General features: G+C 41.6%; 1 protein-coding gene across 9 annotated transcripts in view; it reads right to left on the bottom strand.

The window, feature by feature from the left end:
- LOC129108409 (neuronal cell adhesion molecule-like) overlaps window positions 1–23,442 on the bottom strand; it is a 76,758-nt gene that overhangs the window by 32,319 nt on the left and 20,997 nt on the right. For 8 of the 9 annotated variants that reach the window (XM_054620209.1, XM_054620216.1, XM_054620215.1 and 5 more), the window contains exon 2: window positions 12,042–12,127. The gene's annotated coding sequence lies outside the window, so the exon portion shown is untranslated. Of the gene's footprint in view, window positions 1–12,041; window positions 12,128–16,495; window positions 16,550–23,442 lie in introns of those variants that run through there. The other variant, XM_054620210.1, reaches the window with a different exon arrangement.

The raw sequence follows: 23,442 nt of genomic DNA, 5'->3' as shown, positions 1-23,442 counted from the left end.
AGATTAAAGATGCAGAAACCCAAACAAAGAAACCTTTGTTTGGGTTTGGAGGCTACATATTTTTTTACAGAAAGCATGAATAACAAACAGGCAAACAGATGTGGAATTAGAAATTCAAGTATTTGAAAGCAGGCAGTATTTAAAAAAAAATCTGGCTGCATTATGGGACTTTTTTGAAGCTTGACCAATACCGGGAAGTAAAATTTATTTAGGCTTTTCTGCACACATTTTGATCATTCTCAGTAAACATGTTGTAAGTGTAATACTAAATCTTTGGCACATACGTTGCTCAGTTTTAAATGCTTCTCCCCCAGCTATCAATCCACCCAAACTCTTAATGCTAATGGACATCTGCTACTAATGCAACGTGTTCGACAATTTGTTTGGTCCTCCTCCTTTCACAGAGTGCCGCATATTGGCATTCACTAAGCTTCCTGCACGTACATGCCAAAAAACACTCCGGGACTTGCTCTCCGTCCCCTCTGCCCAAATGCTAATCACTGCCGGCGCCGGCACTTCTGAGAGGGAGCTCCTCTTTAGCATGCAGATGGAAGCAACACCGCTAGATCGGACGTCTGTGTGAAGCAGGAAATCCCTGCCTGTTCAACCTGAATGGAACCGAAGGGCGTTTTGCTTTCATCTTATCTCTGCGGACCAGCTAAATATGACATATAGTCGGTGAGTCACGTCCTCACATTATACCAGCTCTCCCTCTGAGAGCCGACTGGTGACTAAACGGGTGTACGTATGAGGCCCTCTCTTTCTCCTGAGGATAATGTTGGTGGCAAATTGGAGGTCTTTCAATCTTACCTTACAATCACAATGTATCAAAAGCTATAAATTATAAGTTAATAAGGCAGCAAGGGTGCAAAAGTTAAGTCCCCAAAGTGCATTTGTACGCCCGTCTGACACCTGACTTCTACAGTAGCTCATTACTGGAGTATTAAGTGAGTGGAGGGCTCTTTTAAAAAGCGTTCATTAAAATGAGATCAGAAGCACGAGGCTGAACGAGCAACTGTGGATGTGAACTTGACCTTTATTTGATAGCTGATCCCAACGCTGTAATTACTCCTTAAAAGAGGATGTTTCAACATTGCCAAGCAGTGGTCCTCATGTATTTTGTGTATGTGAATTCATACTTGCTTACATACATTTGCATCCTTGTTGTTTGTGTGTGTTCGCAGTGTCTTTGGGTCAGTGTAGGACATCAGACGATTCAAGATGGAGCTCGAGTACGCTTGGCCTGCCACATGACTGTGTTATGGTCGAGGCCATTCATATGCTGAGCAGAGGTTCATTATCATGAGCAAATGCAGGAGAGTGGGTGGAATGCACGCCGACTGGCTTCTTGAATAGCTAAAAGGACTCTCAAAATCCTCGGCATACAACGTCACAAAACACACTTTAGATACAGAAACATAACAGCTTTGAGAAAGCAATCAACATAAAACCAATCTGCCGTGGGAAGACAAGGAAATCCTTTGAGACGGCAGACAGAAACACCCATGCAAGCGTGGAGTGAGAGACAAATAGTTGTTATAGTTATACAATATAATCCGTACGACTCACAGTACGGCAAATGCAGCGAAGTATTTTACGGATAAATATAGGGACACTCCATACAGCTTTCAGCCGAGCAGAGACACTCAAAACTGCACTCCAAAAGGGCACTCTGTATCCATGGCAATCACCTCCTGTTCTCAGATCTCCATGCTGACAAAAAGATGTCAACCCTCTCATCAAACACAGACATATAGGGAGGGAGAAGGGACAAAGGGGTTCAGACCCATTTGTCATCTCGTAAGTAACCTTGGAGAGAAACTGTACGCTTGGCATCTGCTCTGCCTCAAAAAAACGTTTCAACCTCCTCTGAGCTCAACAAAAGAGGTATGATTAGAATCTCAGTTTGCCACCGTGTCCGCACCGGATGGCTTACTCCACATGTGAAGGGTCTCTCACGATGGGGCCAATATGTGGAGTTTACTTTAGGCTTAGGAGTGTGTGAGACAGGCAGTGGAGGAAACGTTCATCTCAGACACACAAAAAAAGTTGGCAGCTGTGATGTTTTGAAGCAAATGAGCTCCTGTGGGCAACGTCAGCTGGGGTAACACAGAGAAACAGTGTCCATGGATGATTGCTCAGAGTCAACAGTTAATGCAGCCAGGCCTTTCTGGAAATGGCTACTGTATAATAAACAATGTTCTGGTGGAGTTTGAATTGTGCTGATACAGTACAGGCAGGCAGGCAGGCAGCGACGGGTCTACGCTTTGTATTGGTACCATTCAGTCCAGCAAAATCTGCCGACAACATCAGATAACAAAGCGTGAACACTGACAGTGGGCTGGAACGATCCATTACCACTGCCTGTTACCAGAACATGTTATTAGCCAGTGAGAAAGTAGCAGGTGGACAGAGGCAGCGAAGTCTAGTCTTATTGAGGACAATCTTCTCTGTCCTGAGGCCACGTCGGTACTTAGAATCAGACTAAACAGCGTGCTGGAATTCATCCACCGTGTGAAAAGGACTCAGAGGCATTTCAAGTATAAGAGATGAAGGAAAAACCTTTCAGTCACAAAGTCTTAAATGAATAAGGCATCTAAATAATACTGAAACAAGAGTCTAGAGCCTTGCTAGTAGTACTATGCAGTAGTCCTTTGAGCTAAATCAGCTTGCTAACATGCTCACAGTAACAACACCACTTACATTTAGCAGGTATAATTCTAAAACTATGTGTGCCACGTTAGTTTAACATGTTATCATACTGAGACACTTCACTGAAAATGACAAATGTAAATCTCATGATGGTGCTACAGGAAAAAAATCAGTGGATCACCAAAGTTTTTGGGCATCATTGATTTCTGTGCCAAATTATAAAGCAATCCGTCCATCAATTGTCAAGATTAATCACTAAAAGACAAAAATGATAACCTGTTTTGGGTGCTAATGGAAAAGTCAGGGGATCACCAAAGTCAGTGGGATTCATCCTCTCGGGGCCACGAATGTCTGCACACAACGGCACTACAATCCATCAAATTACATATTTCAGTCTGGATCAAAGTACTGGACTGATCAATCAATATCAGCCTGACAGCCAGGAGATATGTTGCTTGCGTGGCTAAAAAAAAATAGCAAACTTTGCAGCATTAGACCTAGAAAAATCTACTGACAACATCAGATACCAAAGCCTGAAGACGGACAGTGTGCTGGTACGATCTGTTACCAGAACATGTACTTTGCCAGTGATAGAGCATTGGTGAGAAAATCCCCGGCAGGTGGACAGGGGCAGCGAGGTCTAGTGTTATTGAGCACCACCTCCGCATTCACAGAGCGCCACAATAGGCCTCTCCTGTCGCTCCTCCTCCTCCTCCTCCTCCTCCTCCTCCTCCTCCTCAAGCCCCTTCCACTCCACCCCACCTGTGTCTGTGAAAGGTCAGCGCAGAGGAGGGTCCTCGCCCCCTCCCTAAACCTACAGCTCCTACTCCACAATCAGCCCCAACACGGGAGCCCAGTGCCAGGAAACTCAATCAAAGAGGGGCTTCAGAGGGCTCAGGACCTCTCAAAACCCCGTCCATTGTCTCCAGAAGGCTTCCCCACACCGAGGCCGGTCCATATGTAACACTGTAAGAGGAGTTGCTCATTACCGCCCGTCCCCCGGTCCACTTTGTCTCCTTTGTGCAGCTGACAGAAGAAAACCAGTTGCCCAGCCGGGCCAATATAAGAGAGTGCAGTTACATAAAAAAAAGAAAAAAAGAAAAAGAAGGAAGGAAATTAGAAAAAAGGTCTAATTTGCAGGACTGGATGATGACAAGACGCATATGTGTTATGTGTTAGTGCAGCGTATTCAGACGGGACAGAAACACATGACCTTGTCACCTGTGGTGTCACCGGAAGACAGTTCTTTAATGGCATCTGTTCAAAATTTGCCATTCATCCCACGAGTTAGTGAGTATTGACTGATAGACACACCACACCACAATGTGTGTGAATGTCAGAGCAATCCATTATCACATAAAGGAGGCACTATGTAGCTGCCCCCCCCACTCAGCCCCTCCTCAGCTCCTTTCAGATACGGCAGGTGAATACAAATCATTTCCCCTCCGCTGCTCTCCTAAAGGACTCACCATCCAATTTTCAGACATAGAAGACACAAACAATAGTCCCTTTCAAAATGCGAGAAAATCAAATCATGGCATTTCATTTAAGGAAAGACACAATCAGGAGTTAACCCTTGCCAAAATGTTCTGGAAACATTTCTCTCATCAAGATGTATCAAAGGATCTATAAGTTATGTTTTTTACTCGATAATAGTATTAAGCTTTGAAACATAACTGCAACTAATGATTACTTTGTTTACTGTTTCAGTACTTGTTTTGATTATATGAGACAGACTGAAACATAAGCTACTAAATATTAGAGCAACAGGTTAAGCAGGGAGACTTCAAAAGAGGAGATAGTTTGGGGAAGCGAGAGAATAAATGTATGATTTTGCAGATGCATGCTGAAATAGTAATTTGGTAAAACTTTCTATAAAAGCAAGAAATGACCACTTAAAGTCATTTATATTCACATTATGATGCATCATAACAATGATAATAACGCATTATTAAATGAATATCATGTATTCCAGCAATGGAAATTATAATACACATGATCATTGAAAAAATAAGACAGTGAGCGACCAGAAACTATGTATTAAATAAGTGTTATTGTACTTGACCTTGTAAGTTATTATACAATTCTTTATAATGTGTTATGATTATTGTTATAAAGCATCATTGATATTTATGAGTACTTATAAATATGATTATACATTGCTATGAGCAGATAATAATGCATTTCAAGCATCACCATAGACATGGGCATGTGACATTAATTCATATGTCTATTTGTCAGTCTTTGCACATCATTTTTTAGTTTGTATTAGTTGACAAAAATTGTCATATGGTTAAGTTCTCAAAGATGATTTTCATTTGATTTTATTTTTGTTTTGGTTATAAGAAAAGTTTGGCAGGTAAAAGTAAGAAATCTTTACATTTGAGTGGCTGAATAAATGTCTCAAAATGATTAATTGCTCAGCCAAATTGTTAGCGATTAGTATTCAGATAATAGATTTAAGTGATTAATTGACTTATCAAGTCAGCATAAAGATCCATCATTTGTATATTGTATATATTTCTTTACTTTTATTGTCCTTGGATTTGTTGACAAAATAAACAACTAACATTTTTGAAGGCTGGAACCAACAGATGTTTTATAATTGAAACGACTTGAAGTGACCCTTTTGGATTTGGTTAAATATTAGACAGACTTCCATTTATTTTATAGTCACTCTATTCTGGCAGAAGCAGTGGAACTGAGCACACAGCATTTCTCCAACATGTTAGTGTATGAAAACTGAATCACACAGGCTATAAACCACACGAGACACCAAAATAACACACGCAGCAATGCTGCTTAATGTTTAAATTGTTTGAGTGCCAGCTGCACTGATCCAAACACTCTCTTTCAGCCAAGTCTGAATGAGCTTTGATTACACTGGCTTGAGCTATGGCCACTTATTTCACAAGTCAGGTTTTCATATGCTAAACTCAACAAACAACTCAGGGGAAGTGAACAATTCATCAAAGATAGCCCAGAGTAAACTCTTCAGACTGGATTTGAATTGAAGAGAATATTCATTTTAAATCTTCCCCATCCAGACTTTTGATAGAATTTGATTTGATTCAGTTCTTAGGCTGAGAAACTTGTGATACTTTACCAAAAATTAAATAACAAGAGGGAGAGATTACATCTCTCTTAAGTGAATGGAAGTATTTTTTTTGCTAGCTAATAATTGGATGACCCAATTTTATTTGTGAAATTAAAGTGAGAAGTTTGAAGATTAAAGAATACTACGGAAAGCCCCTGGTGGTGAGTGACTGATGGCGCTTCACCAAGGCTTAGTGTGAACATGTTTCTTTGCGTCTCATGGGTCTGGATGACTGAAATGTTGGCTAATGAGTGATAACGATACTAATGAAGGACTTAGCTTTCTCATAAAGGAAGTCCCTTTATGTGCTGCAAAGTCCTTTTTTCAAGTAATGCAAAGACGTGATGTGAAAACTCACCAGAGACTCAAACTGGGGGGAAAAAAGCGTTTATAAATGTTATAGCTTAGAGATTTTCTCTTTTACATCCATCATGTGTAGAGTTTGAGTGTGTTTCGAGTGGGTTTGGTGTTTGGCCCAGAGGGTGTCGCAGCTCAGACAAACAGTGCTCCATCCTTACAGATCGTCTGGCCCCATCAGAAATAATGGCCTCGCCAAGAAGTGCTCCATCAGCACTCATTTGTCAAATGGTGATTCCGGAGGAAACATTTCTCCCGTTTAACACTAACAGTCCGCCCGGCTTCCGCTAACAGCCTCTGTCCTGTGTCTGTGTTTGACGGGATGAGACTGGTCGCTAATGCGGGAGAAGTACCTGCTGAGTGTTGGATAATGGCTGGGTGAGGCTTTAGAGGAGGTTTTTATTCTGACTGCCTATCGCTGGGTGTGTATATATAAAAAAGGGTGAGCAGAGGGAGGTTGAGCAGCACCGCTAGACAAGGTGTGTGTGTGACCTGCCTCCAGGGACGGAGACCAGGGGTGTTCCAGTGCGTTCCTGCCCTCAGGGTCAAACATGACAGAGGAATGAATTACTGCCATAACCGAAAAACGGTACAGTAGCTCTGCTGGAACCACCTCACCCTCCACTGTCTACGCATGACGAATGAATAGATGCATTTTTATGGTCACCTAAATATAGCATTTAAAGGCAGGGCTGAGTATCGTTTAAAATGATCAATACTAGTACTGATATGTACGGTATATGGATTTTTAAAAAATATATATTTAACCAAAGAAGCGAAACAACGTATTCAGTGTTAAATTCTAACAAAAGGCAGCCATACCAGAAATGTACTGGAAAATACTGATCATTTTTAAATGTATGGTTGGATCAGGAATCTGATAAAAAAAAAAGACCACGAATCCGAAACAGACAAGCATCAATAGTGGAAAGCGCAAAAATAAATTCTCATCATGTCTTTCAATGAAGATAAGAATAATGATGTATGAAAATTGTAGAATGTAATGACGTATGAATTTAAAAACGATCATTTCATCTAAGATTGCAAATCTTATCACAATACTGTCAGTCAAAATAATTGCAACTAAATATTTTTTTCAAAATCATTCAGCCTTACTAAAATCTATTGAGAGAAAAAATTTAATATTGGTAGAATCGAGCTTTGATGTAATTGACTAAGCAGTAAAAGTCCAGAGACAATAGACTACAGTATATAGCTTGTTATTTCACATATTCATCTAATTCCTTTACTCTCTCTCTGAGCAGGTGAAGAGAGAGATTTCTCATTAGAATTGGCTGAGATGCAGGTGAGCGAGGGGTTACATCTAAATTCATCCATTTGTATTCCACCCCAACACCCAGAGAGCAGGCTGTTTATATTGATGAGCAGATAGACTTGGCCTTGGACCAGGACCCGCGCCTAACAGCCACATAAATCATTTGGTTTCTTAGAGGCCCCTCCAACCAATAGATCCCACCAGCTTATGATGGTGTGAGGACAATCTTCTCTGTCCTGAAGCCACGTCGTTACTCGGAATTTGTCCACTGTGTGAAGAAGGACTCAGAGGCATATCAAGTAAAAAAGAGATGAAACAAAAAGATCTTTAAATCATGCAGAATTTCTTTAAAACCCTGTACTTTGAGATAGCAAATCTGGTATGGGCAATTTAAGTATGCTCCAAAAAAGATTGCATGCTTTAAGATGGTTAGGTTTGGAACCATATGTAGGGCAAATATAACCTGGCCTGTATTTCCTCTACTTTTGTCGCTCTGTCAATATACAGAACAAAAACACTAAAAGAGAGTGGACTAGTTGCTCTACTTTCTCACTTCAAAAGAAAGCACTCCTCTCTGGTCAGTCAGGTATTCTGTCTGAACATCTTTTTTCCTTTAGCTCAAGTGAGAAATCCAGTTTCTTTGATCACTCTGTTAAAGGAATAGTTCATAAAATGTGAAAGCACGCTTATTGGCTATTTTCTGCCAAGAGTTTGATGAGAAGACTGATACCACTCTCATGTCTGTACGCTAAATATGGAGCTAGAGCCAGGAGATGATTAGCTTAGCTTAGCATAATGAGTGGAAGCCGGGGGAAACGGCTATCCTGGCTCCGTCCGAAAAATAGTTCCAGCATATAACTCACTGATAAAACACAACTTTGGACAGACCCAGGCTAGCTGCTTATGTCCTTATGCTAAGCTAAGCTAACCGGCTGCTGGCTTCAGGATTAATACTTAACAATAGATTAATTAACTTGTAACAAGGTAAAACAGACAAATGAATACAGCCTGCTGAAAGTTAATGAGGTGGATCGTTGTTGGTGACCCCTCAGTCGACTTGAAATACTCATTTTTCTTTCTTATTTTTTGGAGGCTAGATCTGTGAAGAACTTTGCTTTTATAAACAATTTTGTACCATAGTAAACACTAATTATAAACGCACCAGCTGTGTAGACAATAAATGGTGATGCCACGGCAAAAAGTAGTGACTCGTTGTGAAAAATAGTTGGTATTCAGGCACAGCCGTAGAATGCAGAGGAGTTTGTATAGATGCATTCAGCAGTGCAAGAACGGACTGGACCAGATAATTGCCCAAAGAGGGCAGTGAAGGTAGAACAGGGCCTGGAGGAAGGTTGTGCAGGTGGAAGAAGGTGAAAGGAGTTGGGAAAAGAAAAAATAAAGATGGAGATGCAGAGCCTGATATAGAACGGTGTCTCCTTAGACTCTCCAGGCCGTCGGCTGAACAGTTTGTGAGTCAGTTGTGCGTGAAGTCGGCTTTCTCCACCATCTTGAAAGATGCAGAAGCCCCTGAGGAGGGGCCTCACCAACCTCTTTCACATCACCCAGCTTCTTTTTTCTCTCCCTCACTGTCTTTGTATCCATCTATTCATCTATCTGTTTATTCATGTCCTTCCTTCTGACACTTAAGCTGTGTCTCCTTGCGCCTCCTCCCCATCTCTGCTTCTCATGCGGCTGCCAAGACACTGAAATACCCACACAGACATCCACTCAATCACATCCACACAGCCCATTTCTCACACATTAGCAGGAGTGTTGACATAAAGAACCGTCAGAGAATTGTAAGGCTTGTGAGAGTGGTACCTAAGAAATATCTCGACGCGTTCATCTGAAACTGCGTGAGCTGGGAGCTGTGCAGGGGCCCCTCTGTGCGTGTTTGAATCCCTTTACTCATCTGCAGCTTGTCTGATCTCGGAACTGCTGCTACGTTATATCAATGCTTTCTAACCTCGTGCGAAAACGATGCTGCTTCATGACGACAATGTTCACGTGTACGCTGGCGTTTATGGAAAGGAGGTTATTGTGAGAGAGTCAGTGGCCTAAAGTCCAGTTTTTAGTGTTTTAAGTTTGCAACTCAGTCACTGAAGACTAACTATGTGGTACAAGTAGTGTCTTCTGAAGGGAGAGTATTAAGATTTTCTCTCTGTACTCCGGTACATTGCATTTGAAATTAAACAATAGCTCTGAGGTTAAAGTGCCAATTCTAAGCGTTTATATTGGGTAAAAAGTTAAAGGGGGAATTCTGGTCTCTAGTATGTAATCATACAAGTTTGAACAGACCCCTTTGTTAGTCACACTTATTTGAGAGAACATAAAGTTATCATTACTGATACAAATGATGAGAAAAAACTAGAAAACTAAAACTAAAACAAATAAATAAATAGCAGGATTTCTTTAATTTAAATAAAATGTGTGTGTTTTTGTTTTTGCTTTGGGGAGGAGAAGGAAAATGAGATGTAGCAAAGGTTTTTGTAGTTCATGGTAACCTTAAACTATAAGCAATATACTAGATTTATTTTATATATAGTATCTCATCATATTAATTATTTGGTTGCAAATCCTTTGCAGAAAATTACTGGATTCTACAATCCATGGGCATCAGAGGATTGGCATCTTCCCCTGCTGTTGCTCTGCCAGGCCTGTACTGCAGCCATCTGCACTTCATGTTTGTTTCAGGGGCTTTTTGCCACAAGTCTGGTCTTGAGCAAGTGAACCACAAGATGAGCTGGCCTGAGGTCAGATGGACAATCAAGAGTGGAGCCATAAAACTACTCAGTTGCCATTTCTGTGTGTTGAAGATTGTGGTCCTGCAGCACTAGAATTGATGTTTTTAAAAGGGCTAAGCATCCTTCTCTTCATCCAATATGTCAAAAGCTGGAGTCAGCACTTACACTCACCCACACACTCACGTTTTCATTTCAAATCCAATGTGCTGGAGCAGAGTCAAATGGAAAATGCATCAATTCACAAATGATTTCTGACTGCACTGTATATGCAAAGACTAGGTTATGTAATCAGTCAAAAGTCATGCTCATGTAGAGTTAACAATATCATAGGTATTTCTATAGGCAAAGCTCTGGCTGATCCCCAATCTTTTTCCCACCTTCCCCCACTTGGCATTAAAACACACAAACAATAATACCAAACTCCCTGACGGGCCACGTGAGAGAAACCAGTGAAAGACAGCACTATGGAGGTAAACAGAAACCTCTGCGGCCTTCCATTGAAGGGCCAGGGTCCTGAATGCTGCTGCTGACAATGGACGCTTCACGCCTCACTGTGTTTTCAAACCGCAAATTCGGTCTGCAGCTCCTAAGTGTGGGCCCTCTATGACTCGGCCATTGAAAAAAAATGTGGACTCAGCCTCTCTGGCCTGCAGCACACATTCACAACAACAACTGACTTCCACAGCGGGATGACGAGAGAGAGGAACGGAATGGGAATGGGCGATTCAGAGACAAACAGGCTGACGGATAGGCAGAGGCATAGCGAAAGATTAAAACAGGCACATGAATGGATAAATTGAGAGAGAGGGAGCCCATAACCCATCAGCAAAAAAACAAAAAGCAAGCGTAGCAGCACCAACAGCTGAGGTAGATGAGCTCCGAGCCGTCAGAGTCCCTTAACTCTCCATTGGGCTGTGAATGCAGCCCCCCCCCCATCCCGGCTCGGCGTGCTGCGATGGCTGAGGTGGGATTCCTTCCTTCACACTCCACTGGGCGTTGGACACACATCACACCGTGTCACTTCCACTCACAGAGCATTAGATCAACTCCCCGCTGAATCACAGATACACTTTCAGTTCTGCCGAACGAGTGGGATGAGCCAAAGGTTACTAAGGGTCATTTTTTTTTAAAAACCTGTGTGAGCTCGGGGTCAATTCTCTGGGCTCTAATGCACGCTGAGATATTCTGCTTAAGGGACCTACTTTAGCTCTTAATTGTGCGACTGCCATTAGGGAACTTTACCACTTCTGAGTGGCACATTACGACACATTAGGTGTCAATAAGAGGGAGGCACTAGGCCTATAATAAAGGCTCTCAGTGCTATTTTGTGATTTTCTACGTATTGACGCCCACTGTCACAGCAGTGGGTGAGGATGAGAGAGTGTGTTACCTTGACAACCATATGCATCAAACAGGCAGTTAGACACTTGAAAGCTGTTGTGTTTTTTTTTTTTAATTCCCTGCCAAACCTCGTTGCCAAAATGGAGGCTGACACAAAAAGACACTTTGCCAGTGGACGAATGCCAGTCCAGCAAGCGATGACCTTTGCCGTAGAGCTCGAGCTAAAGAGCAGGCATCACAACCGAGACCTAAAGAGGAAAGAGACGTAGCGGTGGAAGTCGTTCAGGGACTGAGGAGGGCCACTGAGAGTGTTAATATTAATACATTCACACTCTGGCAGTAGCACAGATGAAGATATTTGGATCGGGGACACTTGCCAGGCATGGCAAACAGACTGACATTTGTGTGTGTTCAAATCCTACGGGAGGGGAAATGCCTTCTGAGAAGAACAAGGACGTTTGATTCTGAGAGGCAGGAAATTCATACTGTTTTGGAAAACGATGATGTTGGTGAGGATATATATGTCTTGAGAGAAAAATGTATTCAAAGCCTAATGGAAATGTTTCCAACTTACCACAGAAACTCAAATCCCCTCTCTCCTCCTCCTCCTCCCTGGCTAGTTGTCTGCTGCTGCTTCTTCTTCTGTGGTATTTCTTCAATCTGGTTATACAAAAATGGGAGAATGAAAAATGTGAGTGCTCATAATTCAGATTTTGTCTGCTCTCCCTTTATGGAAACAACCTGGGGCTTTAAAGAAACCAGAAAAGAAAAATACAATCTATCTTAATAAGGTTTCTGGGGAGAAAGTTTGGCACGGCAACAGTATGCATATTTTTCCTACAACCAGTACATCAATTTGACTTCACAATGGGCCTTCTCCTGCATGTGGTTTTATTACAATCTGCTAAAATCCTTGTCATATTGGAAGTCTCCTGCTCTGTCACAGATTACACACCAGGATGTTCCCTCTTAAAATCTCTCCTCCTCATCAAACGCTTAGCTTTGTGAAAGGAGGGACTTTTTTTTTTTTTTTTTTTTTTTTTTTAAGCTTAATCATCCTTGAGTGTGCGTCTTTTGAAATGCGCTTAAATCATTTCCAACTGTGACTAGTTTTGATGGTAAAAAGAAACCAAACATCCAAGCTGTGCAAACCAAAGTGTGAACATGGATTTTTCTGTGTGTAATCCAAACTGATAGACACAAAAGCTTGTTGCTGAGAGCTGGAAGAGGACACATCTCCTCCCTTTGTCTCTCCTCTTGTCTTGACTCATCTCCTTGATCCCATCAAGGGCTGCATACTATGAAGATGTGAGAACCAAATACTCTCATCTCCTTAAATTAAGTTTTTCAGCCTTTAGATCAAGACCCCCATGCAGAAAGAGATGTTAAATGATGATTTTAATCTTGACATATTTTCAGTGGTAGAAAGTACTAAAGTAGGTTTCACATGGCAACTCCTTGCTCTGATCTGAATTTGGGAAGGTCAGAAAAGACTTAAGTAACCTGTTCTGTTCTATTATGTCTTTTTCCTTTTCCGATTATCTCTTAACACAAGGTCACGGGCCAGAAAAGGCTCCCATGTCCTGTCTTAACCCATCCTGTTCTGTTCCCTTCCTCTTCTCTAATAATCTCCTTACATTATATCTACTCTCTTCCCTACCTTCCTATTATGTCCTTCCCTCCGTTATTTCATGCCTGATCCTCTCCTCTCCTTATACACTGTCACAGTGAGCACAGACACACATATCGGAATCGATGGGCAAAATGATTGAAGAAGCCAATCCAATTTACTTCTAGCAAAGGCTTATCGACTTCATTCTGCCGCTCCACGTAAGAGTATGGAAGCCCCATTGAGAGATACCGTTTCCACACGGTTAAATACGAACACTGCTTTCTGCACCGCTACACAGATACTGTTGCGAACTATAGGTTTACATTAATTCTGTTTCACACAAATAACAGCTGTGGTTTCTTCCAGTTGTTTTCTCACAAGATCATTGTGTTGTCTCGCCACCCAGGATTCCATTCTGCAGCATCTGCACACCGTATACGGGTCTTAAAACATTTTTGATGCATTTCTTTCATGCTATTCTCCTAAAACGTACATAATTCACTTCAAGCGTTTCTACAACACAGGGATTCAGAAAGCCTTTGCACCGTAGTCAATAACATATTACTTCTAACAGAATATCAAAACAGAACATCTGGACTTCCCACAGCCCTGAATTTGAAAGACTCCTGACCCAGATTTATAAACCACTGACATACATGCTATTCACTCACAGCATCACATTATTGCTGACACCTGTGCTGACACCATACCTGTGCACAGAACTACAGTTCATCTTGTTCAGCTCTTGTAAGGGATCATTTCTGCCTCGCTGTGCATAGATGGCAGTGAAACATCTGATTAAAGCGGAGAACTATGAATAAAACAGAACAACAAAACGACCTTTTCCACATCCTGTTTGAATGAGCTGAAGGCCTGATCCCATCAAAAGCGACCTCCCCCCTATGTCATCGAGCCAGCCGTCCCGCCACGCCACCTCAGCGCTCAGACACCACAGAGGCGAGGCTGAGCTCAGTCCAGCGAGGCTGCCATGGTGATAAGAAGACAGAAACGAGACTGAAAATAGCCTGAGATCGGATGCCGACAGTTGAGCCGGACTACAAAACCACCACACAGCAAGAGACATGCGGTGGCCTCAAAACCTCGGGGAGCGTCTCGTGTCACAAGTGCTGACAAACAAAACGGATGGTTGAATCTTTGAGGAATAAAGATAACAGCGTTTTACAAGGAGAGACGAAAAGATGTAACAGAAAATAAACAGAGGAAATGTGTGTCCTGAAACTACAATCTACTTTTTTTTTTATATCAACACCGGATCAAATGACTGTGTAACCTGAAAGGGCTCGCTCATGGTGATGAACCCACAGAGAATTATTGCCTGACTCAGCAGATCCTCTGAGCTGTACTGAGGGTTTTTAGTACCTTTCACTCGACACTTTTGGTTTTATAGCCCACTTTACTGTTTTGGTTCACTCTCACTGCTCACATCAGCCACATTTCTAGCTGCTGTTTTCAGTAACAAAAAAGGTCAGATAAATCCACTGCACATTACCCGCACACCTACAGAAACAGTCACACAGACAGAGTGATACTAGCTGGTGAACCTAACATTTAATGACTTAAGAGATATTCCCCCTTAAGAGTTTGTAAATATCGAAATAGAGAGTAAATATGGGACCAACATTCATTATCGACCAGAAACACGACTCCAAATGTATGATAATGTTGCTCCATAGCTGGCTTAAATAGGCAACTATTTGTTAACACGCCATGTCAACTTTAAAAAGTGATAGTACATCAGTGTCGTGGTTACAGCTGGTTGTTCTTCCCCCTAGAGGACAAAAAAGGCTGCAACTTAGCTAAAAAATATAGAGAATATTTTACGAAATACTGAATTTAAATGCTGAAATATGAAATAATTATTCATTCAGTAATGTGGATATGCTAACACATAATTGATTCTTGCTCTTAATTTCATTCAACACAGCAGTCACTTAACGGTAATGCTGCCTTACAGAATTGGGAAACAACGTTTTTTAACTTGCCTCTGAAGAGAGTTTATGTTTCCATTAGTCACATCACGAAAAATGCGATTGTCCAGTAAAGTGAGATGTCCTCCGCTTGAGACAATGGTAGTGAGGTGTCACAAATTTCTCTAATGAGAGTCTCTTGGTTGTCTCCTGCAGGCTGTGTTGTTTTAGATGTGTGTGTGCGTGTCCTCAGTGAAGGGAAGGGGGCTCAGCAGCACCAGCGTAGCGGCCTGTGGGTTTAATTTTAGACTCTCGCTTAATGAGAGGCAGGGTATGGCTGCAGAAGATACCGCTCTCCCGATGAAGCATCATTACCGCCAAAGAGAGGAGAAATAATTACAGCCGGAACACAGTCCCTCTTCCCCTATGATGAATTTACATCACGGGACACGGCTCACAGAAGCAGAGATCTGCTTTTATGCCACTACATTGAAGACGAGATGAGATTCAGCAGAGTAAACAGCACCATGGAGATGATGTGTTGTTATGTGAGTGCTGGAAAATACAAACAGTTTATGAAAATGTTATTAACTCAGCTGATTGTCATGAGATTGTTTGACTGCAAAAGTGTGCTGAGGAAAATGTACCACACTGTCAGAAATATCCTCACATCCTCATCTGTCAATACGACACAGGCTTCAGTTAGCAGAAACAAACAAACTGGATTTGCTGTTGTATTAGACATTTTGGGAATCATCTAGTGCTGCAACTGATTGCAATACTTGTGCAATCCTTGATTCATTGTTTGGTGTATAGGAGAAAATGGTGAAAAATGTCCAACCGTCTATAACCAAAAAATATTCAATGTATTATCACATGAGAAAAAGAAGAGCTGCAAATCTTCAAAATGTAAAAGCTTAAATAGTTTATTGAATGTTCAAATGTGTTTTTTTGCTTAAAAAAAACAACTAAAATCACTACTGATTAATCAGTTATAAAATGAGTTGCTGACAAAATTTGCTGTCAATCAACTAATTGTTTCAACACTAACCGATATATTGTTAAGTCATTGATCAACAGTGAAAAAATGTCAAGTTCTAAACCAAAAGCCAACATCATCAAATATCTTGTTTTATATGAGCAAAAGTGGGAAATAAAACAAAATGTTTAATTTATAATGATGTTTAAAGAAAGAAGAGCAGAACATCCTCACATTTGAGAGGCTTACACCATTAAATATTTAGTATTTTACCTTAGTAAATAAACAATAACTTGATCATTAAAATTGTTGACGATGAGACTGCTTAAATGAATCAGAAGAATCATAAGTTCAAGACTAGCAAAACACCTTCAAAACCTAAAACAATAAATCCATTTGACTTGGACTATCACCTGCAGACCGTCAAGAGCATCACAAGCTGCACTCTCCACACAACAGGTGACTTATATGTCATAAAACGCCGATGTACAAAAGAGAGAATACGTCACCTCTATCTCTGTAGGAGTCAGTAAGACCGAGTCCCCTCAGTGTGTGAATCCGCTGTGTGAGAGTAAAGTTCACTTGTCATAATCCCGGTGGCTGTGTATTCCTCGATGTGTCTGCTGGAACTGAGTGACAGTAAAGAGAGACGAGCTGATTCCCTCACAAAATCACCCCCACCACCCCCTCCAACACACCCACAAACCCTCCTCCCCCTCCTCCCACGTCCCTCCCCTGACCCTCCCTCCCCTCTCACAGGGGGATTAAAACAACCTTTTGTCTCTCCACAATAGAGGTTAAACATTTCCTGGTATCACATGAACAGCTACCAAAAACCCACAAAGTTACCGGGTGGGTTTTTTTTTGTTTTTTTTCTTATAAAAACACATTTGTACAGACGCATTAAATATTCAACAAGTTATTTGTTTGGTATCAGACACGACTGTCAGCAGCATGAGGAGATGACAGAGCAGAACATCCTGCTGCGATATGAATTTGGCAGAGCATAAAAGCAACATTGACACTGTAATTGCATGTTAAAAATCAAATGGCAGCCGGTGTAAACTAGAATGACTGTCAGCTGCAATGATTGTGCTCGAGTCAATGCAGCTTTCTGGATGTTCAATGGAGGGTGGAGGAGGAGAAAAACCAGCAAAGCCACATGAATAAAAGAGAAAAAAGCCTCGAGGCACATCCTGAGGACTTCCTTTCCCATACAGTGAAAAACCAGAGAAAGTGCTCACCTACACTCAACAGATGTCCCCATGCAATCTAATCTAGTTGACTCGGTGAGGGGAAGCTTATTTATTGCCGACTCCTCGCCGTCATTATAGCTACCCCGTTTTAAAAGAATAGATGTGAAAAAGGTCTTTTGACGTCCGTTAGCTATGGTTGCAGAGGGCAACAATGGTGGGAGCTATCCCTTTGAAAGAGTCACTATTCTCTGGGCCCGGCCCTAAATAATGCTCCTCTCATTACAAAAGCACAGAAAATGTAACTTTATCTGCCTCAAAGCTCATTGTCCATCAAACAGAACAATGATTTAGAAGCAAGTATCTAAAAAACATTTTTAACACTTTTTTCTCCGAGTTGCAGTGGTGGAAAGTAACTAAGTACAAGTCCTCCTCTACATACTTAAGTATTATTCTTACACTTTTCATGGTGAAATAACTTTATAATTTCCACTACATTTATTTGACTTACTAGTTCCTTTTCAGATTAATATTTTACATAGAAAAACATATGATGAGCTTATAAAATACAATAAATTGTTAAACAAGTGGTTTTCAACCTTTTCTATGAATCGTCTCACGACCCTTCACATTTGTCTTGTGACCCTTTGGAGGGGCCCAACCCCTAGGTAGGGAACCACTGGACTAGGCCTAAGTGTATATAATATATATATATATATATATATATATATATATATATATATATATATATATATATATATATATATATATATATATATATATATATATATATATATATATATATATATATATATATATATATATATATATATATATATATATATATATATATATATATATATATAAATATAATGCAGCATTTAAAACCAGGAAAAGACAACACTTACGACGTATTTCAATATAATGATATCTAAAATCTAAGACAAAATCTAGTCTCATATCACGATATCGATAACATCAATATGTTGCCCCGCCCTAACTTTTTGTAAGTGGGATTTTGAATGCAGGACTTTTACTTGCAATTGAGAAATTAGCTTTTACTAAAAGGTTTCTGTGAAGTTTAAGACCTCTGGTAGCCCTATGGAGTGGGTCCTCTTTTTTTAATCTTGTGTATGCATGCTTTGTGAAACAATACACATTTCCACCAAGGTTTTCACACTGATCTGGTGGTGGCGGTAACACGCCGAATTGTGTGTAAATGCGCCAGTTAAGGCAGGGAAGAAGAAGAAGGAGACTGCAAGCAGGTAAACATGGATTGTGCTGGAGTTGGCTAATGTTTAGTGAGGAAGCAAATACATTTAACACGTTTGTTTGAGCTCAAGGATACACGCATTGTGTTATGTTGCGTAAAATTGAAAACATAACTTTCACAAGAAAACCCCACCTTCAATTAAAAGATCTGAGTACTTCTTCAACCATTGCTCAATTGTTTCCACTTGTGTCTTGTTCCTTGCAGGTTTGGGAGCAGCCACTTAATAATCCTAAAAAGCCCATATGAATTCTGTCTGTGCCGGTTGGTCACGCTCAATGGATTCACAACACGGTTATTGTTGCATGCTACTGCGAGTATATAATTTCCTCCCACTTACCTTGATGAAACCATCAGCCCACAGAGCGCCAGAGCTTCATTGGTGGTCGAGGGACCAGAAACCTCTGCGCTGGAATTCAACCTTAATTCACTAATGAACGGCTTCAGTCGTTTTCTTTGTGCACATAACTCATCACGTTAAGCTATCGCAGCATCTAACGTCACCGCCTGAGAAGCCATTCATTTCAAAAATGTATCATAAATAAAAAGCCTTCATAGTGGCAGACAACTTTGGGAGAGATGATGGATAGCGGTGAGGTGTATGCATTATGGTATGAAATGGGAGAAAGGGCCATATTTCATTGAGCGAGGGGCGTGATTGACCAAGTCTAATGGGCATTATTTCTGCACACTGACTCTGTTGAGCGGAGACAGTGGGCGAACCCCGCCGGCCCATTGCTCCTTCAGACTCACACTGAGATAGGACCGCCGCCCTCCCTGCTCTTTGTCACGACACCAATAGAATAACAATATTTCAATGGCAACTGCATATTTCAATGGCAACTTTTAGCAGTACAAAGTTCACGCTGCGGTCTAGACCGAGCCCTCCTAACTAAAGTTGCATGCTATCTGCATGTGTGTGCGTGTGCGTGTGTGTGTGTGTGTGTGTGTGAGAGTGAGTGTGTTTGCATTTGTCTATCAGTGGGTGTTCGTGGCGAGGACTCCTTTTCGAATGTCCTATTCAGAAATGTGAATGGGGGTGAAATATGATTGGCTCGAGGAGAGAATGAGGGCTGGGTTCAGAAGGCTAAAGAGGCAGGGTGGGGGAAATGCTTCGGACAAGTGTAGATGATTTAGCCCTTTTTAAGTTTCCTCCTAATGCATTTCTATTCTTACAAGTAATTTTCAACGCTTGTTTGTTTGACTACTCCAAACACGTTTTTCAGGTCACATCGAATCAGCAATTGTTTAAATGTGATCCTCTATCAAGTAATAAACCTTGACAATAACTGTGATAAAGCAGAACAGCACTTCTCTAATATCTTCATTTTGTCCTCGTCCATGTCTGTATCAATTTTCTCCTTGTTAACGCTGGCTGAACTCATTACAGCACAATAACGCTCAGGACTCAGAGGTATCACATCGCAAGACTATCATGATAACTTCAGGGTATCTGGTTAACTGTTACAAGGAGCTAGGTGAAGGCATTTTTCACCATTAAGGATCTATTTTTCTATAGTGGCATCAAGCTGCATTGATGACACGGGCATCTGATCTGACTATGAGGAAAACAAAGCGGACGGGGGTCTTAAGGGAATTTACATGAATTACAGCAAGAGGCCCATCGGGACGGCCGCGACCTCTCCTCAGCTTTTTGAAACTAAACAAGACCCTGATCCCGCCCATCAACACACACACACACACACACACACACACACACACACACACACACACACACACACACACACACACACACACACACACACACACACACACACACACACACACACACACACACACACACACACACACAAAGACACACTGGTGAAGAATGGTGCTACTGGTTACCATGGAGCCATGAGGCTCACTGACAGGGCTGGAGTGTTAACATGCTCAGAGACAACAGAGAGGATGATGGAGAGAAAAAGAAAAGGACAGAGGGAGAGAGAGAGGCAGAGAGAGCGCAGTAAAAAAAAACAAAGAAAGTGTAGAAAGGGAGAGATTTACCGCACACAGGCAGCAGACCGTCCCTGAGGTTAAGGACCTTGAATCGTATTTCTTTTTTAACTGAAAGACCCGCACGGACAGAATTTAAAAACACACAATAGTCCAAGTTCAGAGGAGCCAGAGGAGCACTGGACTCTTTTTTTTCTTTTCCTTCACCATTTACAGCATTAATTCTGTTTCTGTACATTATTAAAGGTTGAGTTGGTAATCTTCTTAAAAAGAAATGAAGATGTTTTTGTAGAAATTCTCATTACATCCCGAAAGCAATCAATTAATCAAATGCTCTGCCGAACTATTGAGAACAATCTGGTATCTGTGGCTGTCAAAGTACTCCTATAAGTGCGATCAATCATTTCATTTCGCCCAAATGAAACAATTGGAAGGCTTCCTGCTTGTTTACCTTCCGTCTTTGTTTATTCTGCTCTTGCATTAATTGCTCTTCATCTGAGTTTTCTAGAAGGTGCTACTTTAACAGTTTTGAGTCCTAACAATAGCCATGTTTGTTGTCTACGTTCATAATGATCATTTTGGGGGAGTGGCTTAGGAGGGAGGCCTTAATGGATGGTTAATGGTTAGGGTTGCCGCCTTGGCGACTTTCTTGATGGATTTAGTAACTTTTGCAGCTAGTGCAAGAAAAGATTGGCAACAGACGGCCGGGTTTGTCTGTTGATATTTTTTTTTTAAATCAAGCGTACCGACCCTAGCTTAGAGGGATAATTGAGGTGGATTGTAATTTGGGTCCAATTTTACATTTTTGACGATCATTCCTATAATCAATAATACATTGTAATGTTCAAGTTAATTGCTGAGATCTGGGAATGCAGCAACAATGCAAAGAGGAAGTCCAACAAGGCAAGACACAAGCGAGATCAGACAGTCAGAGATTTTCAAACAGACCCTTAGGTAAGCCAAAGAGAACAAAGGCATATGGTGAAGTAATAACCCAAACTTTGGCTTCTGAGAAAACAATCTTAAATCCTGGATTACTCCCAATGTTCATCCCGTTCTTACTCCAAACTCTCTTTGGAGTAAGAACGGGTAGAACATTCTGTTATCTCTTTCACTTAAATTACCGGTACGGGAGGATTTGTTCACAATTGTTGAACCATTGTCGGAACATTTGTGTTTGTTTCCTCCATGTATCATTTTATAGCCATGTTGCTGTGTTCTCTGATCTCAGTAATTACTTTGGTGAGTACAATGGTATCATAGCCAATGGAAACTAATGACCAGAGTGAGCAATAACCCGTAGTTTTCCTCCCCACTTTATGGACATCATAAGCTTTGTATCTCAGAAGAACTAAAAAGCAAATACACTTATTTTCTACATTGTTTTTGTTTGACTGTACTGTAACTGGAGGCCTCTTTAGGTTTGTTTGTATTGTCTGTTGCCCTGTTGTTTGCCGTGTTGCACAGCTTCTCTGTGGAATGAAGAACTATCACTGATATTTCCAGTGTGCACATTTTGAGTTTTAACTATGAAGAGATTTATATTGTTGGCTTGTTTGCAACCTGTCTGTTCCCCCGATGTTGTTGGTTTCCCAGATTTCCTCAATTAAGTTGATGAGAACAATGTTTTCATAACTCAGCCAAAACAAGAATAAAGCCTTTGTTGTTATAAACCAAATTTAGCTTTAAAGATAGACCAGAATACTGCTTTGGGGCCAACGGAAACAGGAACCCCTCCTCCCTTGGCTATTGATAGCGCACCATGTTCGAACCAATGACTTTGAGTGACTTGCCAACAATAGCCATACAGTATATGGCAATATGGCAACCATTCATGTGGTAATGAAGCAAAAGAGGAAGAACTACAGCCTGGTTTTGATACTGTGTGTGTGTGTGTGAGGGGCTTTCCTCCAACTGCAGAGAGCACCAGCTGAGGACGTGAGGGGAGATGGAAGAGATCCAGAGTTTTTCTGCCGCAAAGAGGGAGAGAGGCCCACAGAGCAGCTCTCCTCTTCTATATTGCTCCATTCTGTCACCAATAAGAAGATCATCCTCGGTCCAGTGAGCATCCGCGGCGGTCAATAAACACACACTAACCCACACACACACACACACACACACACACACACACACACACACACACACACACACACACACACACACACACACACACACACACACACACACACACACACACACTCTCTCAGTATGTACATGTGTGCTCATCCCTGCATCCATATGTGTCCACAGAAGGCGCAGGCATGTGTGCGCCTCCTTCGCTTCCCCACCAGGACCAATTTCCATCCGCCGTCTGTGTGAGTGTGCGATCGATGCTGCACGGGGCGCGTCATCCAGGCTGTTCATTACTGCTGGCAACACTGCAGCCGTGAGCACAAACAACCCGCCCCGCTGACGCATTGCACTCCAGCCATGGCCGGATGAACGGACGTCAGTTTCATTTAACGCCATGCTAAGGCATAAACTCGTTACCACGGTAAAAGCAGAACTCGCGTGCCCGACTGTCATCACTGATGTGCATGTCATCAGTTTTCATTAGTTTCATTAGCGAACCACAACAACAGCTGAGAGGGCCTGGTGTCATCTTTGAAGTGCATGTTTGTGGCAGCAGGAGGGGAATGAGATTCCTCTTCTTCCCGCCTTCTTATCCTCCTCTTCATCCTCACCCACGCTGTGTGTTCGGCTCTCACACCACCTGTCTCCTCAGCACAACCTGAGCCTCCCAAGACCACACAAACACATATGGTACCCACACAAAATCAAACACAGTCCAACATAATTGACATAGTAGTGCTGTCAGGTGTTCAGTGCAAAAACAAGAGTTTAAAGCCTTAACGCAAGCCGAAATTATACTTTATGCAACCGTTAGGGTCCTTGAATTCCGTCATCAGGGGACGGACATGTAGGCTCTTTGTGGATTTGATATGACCACGCGGAATTGTCCGAATTTGTCGGAGCGATATGCACACGCCAGAAAATAGGCTCATCATTTAAAATGCTTTAGAAGCAGGATGTCTTA

The sequence above is a fragment of the Anoplopoma fimbria genome, chromosome 19 (assembly GCF_027596085.1).
Source record: "Anoplopoma fimbria isolate UVic2021 breed Golden Eagle Sablefish chromosome 19, Afim_UVic_2022, whole genome shotgun sequence".
NCBI lineage: Eukaryota > Metazoa > Chordata > Actinopteri > Perciformes > Anoplopomatidae > Anoplopoma > Anoplopoma fimbria.
This window is presented reverse-complemented; position numbering and strand designations above follow the sequence as displayed.